Below are 6,793 nucleotides of genomic sequence, written 5' to 3'. Positions count from 1 at the left end.
TTGGCGTCACTCAAAGATGGCTTTGGGTGTTTGGCTTTAGGTCCTTCACCTACTATAGAGTGGTAGTTTTACTACCTTGGAAGAACTCCCGCCTGGATAGCTTGATCATTTTTTGCAGCCAGAGCTGCAGGTTTCCTCTGGGATTATGAGGTTCTAGTTCGGTTCACTACACAGCGCCGGACACAAGCTTGGCTCTTAAAGTGCCTCGCGTTTTGGTGTGACTTCGCTTCTTCAAGTCTTCGGACTTTCAGGCGGGCTCCGCGTTGAGGCCGAGGGGCGCAGGCACTTCGGATCCTGACCACAGCGTCGGTACACATAGACGTCCGTTCGTTCCCTGGCCCCACTCCCGAGAACCACAACTAAAGGACACGCCCAAACCTCTCCCGACCAGTTTCTGTAATCCCCATGTTACTTCTGCCCAGGGAGTGGCTGATTCAAACACAAACCTTCTGGAACCTGGAGCAACCCAACCTGTTTTGCCAACCCCCTCGCCGTCCTGATTCTCTGTGGTGCAAGAAGCGAAAGAGGTTTCGGAGACTCCGTGGCCAGCGACTGCTGCCTGGCCAGAATCGCATTATTGATTCCCAGCTTTGCGGGGGGAGATGGGCGCAAGAGAATAAGACTTTTGACCGCAGGCAAAATCGATTATTGACCCTGCCCTTTTTAGCTCCAGATTTCTTCGATCCATCTCCCCTAGGAAGTTTTTCCGGCCGCCCGGTGGCTTAGAATCCTCTTCCCGAGCCGTGGAAATTGTAGGACAAGTTTTTAAATGTGTGTGCTTGTGTATATACACACACAAATGTATGCATCCCTGAAAGCTGCATACATAATCTCTCCTGACCTCCGAGCTGCGCAGACTCAGATCATTCGCCTATATAGAATTCATATTTTAAAAAAAACTTTGGGGTGAAGGAATTTAATTCTAGGAAAAAGTAGGTGCGGGCTTTAAATGGTGGGCAAAGCAAAATGGACTAGTTAAACCTAGTCCATTTGGACATGAGGGATACGTGTGCTCCTAACGTGTTTGCAAACAGAATGAAGTCCAGTTGAACCTGTAGCTATCAAACATATTCCGAATAGTTGCTTGGTATAAAAGTGAATGGAGATTCAGGCTGCAAACGTGTTGCCTACACGTAGGAGTAAATCCTAGAAAACACAGTGTGCCCTACTTCGGATGAACTATGCCTAGGACTGTGTTGTAAACGTCTCAGTCTTAATCGGCTGTGATACTTACCTCCCACATGGGGATGGTTTCGTTTAAACAAATAGAATTTACTTCCAAGATTTATCAGAATTACTTGAGAGTAAGACCATAATCCTTAATAGGATTACTCAGAAATAAATTGAGTTGAGTAGGGTTTAGTCCCAGGTGAATGGGTATAGGATTGCAGGCTAAATTCCTTGGCTCTCACTAAATTCGAATAAATAAATAAAAATAGGATCAGACGGTGATCTCGATATGTTGTGAATCCCGGATCTGCTGTAAAGGCAATGAAAACCTGCATTGCTAACTAGATAAGGAGGCTTTGCTTAAGGGCGCCGGAGGACCGTGAAGACAGCTAAATCTGGCAGCCTGGAATAAATGGGTATTAAATTAGTGGCGCGCGCCTTTGGAGAGGGCAGAAGTTTCCACAGAAATGAGCCAGCTTGCCTCTTGCTACTCGTTAGGCATCGCATCGCCTTGCTGGCTGATACCATTTCTAGGAGCACGGTGCCACCTATGGAATGTACCTGGAACTATTGCTTGCCAGACAGCGCATTCAGCACAACTGCTGGGTCTTCTTCCTGCTTCAGTTGGGCAGCAGCCAGGGCGCGGAAGGAGATACTTTGGGGGTATCTCAGATACGCCCCCTCCCCAAAGCAGCTTGCTAAATTGAGTAACCACAGTCATAACACGTCGCCTAGCCAATTCTCCAAACTGCTAGGCAGCCAGAGTTTAGGCGACCCTGGAGGAGTTTATTTCTGCAGAAAGTAAAATGAACTTAAACTGTGCTATTCAAAAATCTGCTTTCAGTATGAAGATAGATTCTGTAATCCAGTGGTTCCCAACCTTGGGTCCCCAGTTGTTGTTGGACTACAACTCCCAGAAATCTGGGCCAGTACTGCTAGCGGTGAAGGCTTCTGGGAGTTATAGTCCAAGAACATCTGGGCACCCAAAGTTGGGGACCACTGTTGTAATCAGAGGCATTATCCAGGTTCCTTTTGGGAAAGGTGTGGGGTTCAGGTGCTGGGAAAACAAGAGTTTGCAAAGGAGACATTGAAATGAATCAGATTAAACCTGAGTTCACCGGGCTCCATAGGCAGGCCTTTCTTCAGCCTGACAGCAGAATCTTCTGACCCACCCACTCCTGACCATGACCATGAGAGGCAACAGAAGAAGTGTGGGCTGATATAGCTTAGGCTTGCCATGGAACAGTAGGCCACTATAAGGAAGAGATAACAAAGTGTGGTACTGACTGCTACTTTTCCTGCCAGTCTGGAGTATTCTTCCAAATTCACGTAAATTTTCGGGTTATATCAACCTCCCGAACAAGAAAAAAAAACCTATTTGGCTAAACTTATGCATCTGGATATGCCATTCATCAGTCTACAACAGAATTGACAGGGGTGAGAATTTGGAAATAAAAGAAAGAGGCCAGTCCCAGAGCAGGAAAGGTTAAGATTGCCAATGGATCAAAAACCTTCCATTGCCTGGTGAAGGATCTAGCTTTCTGCTTTTCCCTTCATCTAATTTCAGTTTTTGCTCAGCTTCAACCTAGCAAAAAATTGGATCTTACACTTTGCTTTTTCCCCTTCTCTGCAACAGATTTTTTAAAAAGCCCCTCTCTTAGTTGTAGAAGTTGATTTTGTACATTGTTTTCCCTAAGCCATGTTTTTAGGCTTTATATGTGGATAATGAACATAATTATGAATGGATTCAAGAATTTGATTTATAAAACCATAATATTTTTCTCTTTTACTTCAGTTCATTTCACAGTGAAGAGCCAGACTTCACAACATTGTTTTTTTTTAATTCTCAATTTCCAACCTGGATCACTCTTTCCAAAGTTTTGTGGAGTCCTCATGAGTCCATCCTCTCTTTGCATTTTGCCTTGGATTGCCTTCCACTCAACTGCTGGGATTTTAACTGAGCTGGGCTGGTGAAGTACACATGCTTTATGTGTAGCTGGTTGGTAGTTTCTTTTTAGCTAATTATTTTAATGTGTATTTCTGATATTTTTGTGTGCCTGTACTGTCTTGCCCCTTTGATTCATTTTTATCTGCCTTTATACATATGCTTATATCGTCTCTGGAAAAGACCATAATGCTGGGAAAGGTGAAAGGCAGCAGGAAAAGAGGAAGTCGAAATATGAGGTGGATTAACTTACTAAAGGAAGCCATAGGACTGTCTACAAGAGCTGAGCAGTTGATGACAATACATTTTGGAGATTGCTCATTCACATGGTCTCCATGGGTCAGAGGCAACTTGATGGCATATAACAACAAATGTTTACATAGATAGTAAGTATTTTGTGACTCTGGTTTTACTTATTAGTGCTCCTTCGCTGGAACAGCAGAACTAAAATAGAACGTATTTTCAAATGCTTCTAGGGAGGTTCCGGAATTTGTGAAGTTGATAAGAACCCTGTTCTTGATCGTGTACAGAGGACCGTTTCCCTATTACTTTGAGGATCTGGATCTGCTTACAGTCTTGGCATTAATGAACGAGGCTTTTAGCGTGAATCCCAGCTTATAGTATCTAGGCGGACTCTCCTGCTCGCCCCGTTTATCCGCAACACTGGTTTAGCGGTGGGAGGATGAGGGATGCGACCCAAACAATATCCGTAGGTGACGGAAGTGGCCAGCACCAGGGCAAAAGATTATGCTCAAGAAATGTTTGTTGACTTAACTAGAGCAGGGGCGGCTACCCAGCAGTCTTCGCTTTTCAGCAGGCTGCAGCTGTATGCACTCCTTTCCTGAACACCTCACTTCCTACGATTGCTTTTCATTAATTTAGCTTCAGGAAATTTTCCTGTCTGGACAACCGCTCCTCTGAGTCCATTTCGGGATACCGCCATCCAAATGAATTACCTCTGAAAAAAGCAGTAACATCTCTAGCTGCCTGAGATCTTGAAGAGAGCGGGAGAGGACTGTCTTGTAAACCAGATGTCTTCATTTCAGACAACCAACTTGGGAGTTAAAGCGAGGTAGGAACCCAAATAAAGATACTGTACAGGAAACTGTGACCTGTAGTTGCGGTTTTTAACTAAGGCGGGGAGTCGGGTTCCCCCAGGAATCCAATGACAAAACCCGCAGTCCAGAATCAAGGGGAAGTGGCTGCTGAGCCTTGCACCCTTGGCATCCCAATGCAGGACACAAATGTCTGAATGGGAAGTCCAGCGTTTTGTGGTTTCCTAATGGATCCTCTGATACCCAGTGCAGTGTAGTGGATAGAGTGAGGAACTAGGACTCGGGAGGCCTGGGTTCAAATTCCCTTTCAACCATGGAAACTCACTGGGGTATCTTGCAGTGGTAAATGTCTGTGTGTTCTGAGCTGTCAAATCGGATCCGACCCTAATTGGGCGTTTAAGGTAAGAGAGACATTTAATAAATGATTTTAATGGTTCCACTTCCCCAGTGAATTTCCATGGTTGAGCAGGGATTCAAACCCTGTTTTCCAGAGTCCCAGTCCGTCACTCTATCCACGACAATGGTAAAATCACTCTTTAAATACCACATTTAACTTGAAAGCCCTATTAGGATTGCTGTAAGTGGGTTCCGACTTGACAGCACCTAACAGCAACAATGGATTTTCTGGCAAATGCTGGAATTGGCGTACATGTGCCATTTCAGCAATACTCTCTACCCCCCCCCCCAACTCCTCCATTTATTTTCCAGAGCTCTGTCTCGCTTACTGGGAAGGAAGTCCTATTGGGTCCAATGGAATTTAGGTCAAGATTGCAGCCTGTTTGGCTTTTCAGTCACTTCACCAGAAATTGCTCCTTATAACGCGTTGGACTCTCTCTCTCGCTCTCTCTCTCTCTCACACACACACACACACACACACACACAGAGAGAGAGAGAGAGAGAGAGAGAGAGAGAACAAACATCCGGCATCTTTCCTCGGTTCTAGTCAGGATTTTCTGAGGGTTTTATGAATATTAAAGCTCCAGCGAAAGGTATTTTATGTTTGTTTGTTCTCCCCGCGGCACAATTCAATATACCAATCTCCCAAGTTTGGCTTTATTGCGGCGCGGACAATTTCCGTAGGCTTGTTCCTGGCGCAAAGTTGCAAAAGATCAAAGTCCAGAGCAACCCGGAAGTTCCAGGAAACACCCTCTTTGATCGGCCTCTGAAAGAATCTTTGGCATGTTGAGAAATTAATGTTCCCACTGCGTAGGAGATCTCCCGAAATGGCCTCAGTGAGTCCACGATCCTTGAGTACCCTTGTTTACTTCGGGATAAATCCTGCTGAACTCTATAGAACTTACTTCTGAGTACACGTGCACTGGATTGTTCTATCAGGAAAGCCCTTCGAGAGACTTGGTTCCTGGACTTCAGATTCTACCTGGGAAACCCCATGCATGTTTTACCCAGAACTCACTCTGTGAGTGAAGTAAGTGAATGTTCTTCTGGGTAGACCAGTTCTCGAAACTGCACAGACATCTGTGCTGTGTTAACCTCCTAACTTTGCTTTATTCAGGAAAATGGTCCCCCTAAAAGCACCATCTCTTACCATGTTTCCTCCAAACTTGCCTTCTTTCTGTGTACAGTGTTACATTGCAAATACGTAGGTCATTCCACCATCATCTGCCAGTAGTGCAATCTATCTGAGGGCAACAGGTAGGGCAAGCCTAAGCACATATCAGTTGGTACCCAGGCACATCTCTATTTTTTTTAATGAAGTAGGAATTTAGAACTATGGAAAGTGGTTTTGCTACAGTCTTTTTGACTTACTAATCACACGAAACCACAGTTTTTCTGATGTACCCTTTGAGCAGAGCCTTCCTTCCGCCACTCCCAGTTCAGGGCTACATCTCTTCAGAGGTAATGGGGTGCAGAGATGCACACTGGCATCAGGTGGGGTTTCCCCCCTCCTCTTCCCAGATTGGTGAGTGCCTGAGAAAGTGAGAGATCACTTTTGCAGAGTGTATTGATGATCCTAGAGGGCATTTCAAAGTAGGCCACTGACTGCATGATGGGAGGGCTGAAGCTGTGGGTTGCCAATCTTTGTAATAAAGCATGCTGGAGGTACCTGTTAGCCACACATCTCACTTCTGAGTGTCAAAATCAGTCTAAATCAGCACCTACTTTTGACCTTCAACCAACTGATCCATAAAAGTCAGCAAAGAATGGACAGAAAGTTTTTAAAGCTTCCTTTGTCTTTGGAAGAAGGCAGCTTCAGAGGAAAAGTCCATTTTTGGTGCAATAGGCTGAAATTTAAAGGTGCCTCCCTTAGTGTGCAGTAAACACAGATGACTTCAGTAGGACTTTTGGGTGTAGTTTTAGGATCATACTGCAGGAGAGAAGTAAACTGGATTACTCTCTGTTCAGATGTCACTGTAGCCACATAACTCTCAGGAGCTGTGACCCTGGGCACAGTTTCCATGATATAAGCCTTACTGAAGACACATGTGCATGTGTGTGTGAGAGCATGTGTGTGCATGTGCTTGTGTGTGCGTGTGAGTGAACGTGCACACAAGCATCTTTGCATTCCAGGCCCACAGTCCTATATATGTCATCTGGAGTTTGGGGACAATCCTCCTGGATCTACCTTAACAGGTGGTTGTAAAAGTAATCGAAGACACAAATA

General features: G+C 45.0%; 1 long non-coding RNA gene across 1 annotated transcript; it reads left to right on the top strand.

Annotated features, from left to right (window-relative positions):
• Positions 1–602: 602 nt before the first annotated feature.
• LOC144586452 (uncharacterized) lies at positions 603–4,263 on the top strand. The gene is made up of 2 exons (XR_013541290.1): positions 603–3,501; positions 3,998–4,263. It is a non-coding gene; the product is annotated as an uncharacterized LOC144586452 (long non-coding RNA).
• Positions 4,264–6,793: the final 2,530 nt, after the last annotated feature.

The sequence above is a fragment of the Pogona vitticeps genome, chromosome 2 (genome assembly GCF_051106095.1).
Source record: "Pogona vitticeps strain Pit_001003342236 chromosome 2, PviZW2.1, whole genome shotgun sequence".
Lineage (NCBI taxonomy): Eukaryota > Metazoa > Chordata > Lepidosauria > Squamata > Agamidae > Pogona > Pogona vitticeps.
Note: the sequence above shows the minus strand (reverse complement) of the source record. Positions and strands in the feature narration are given on the sequence as shown.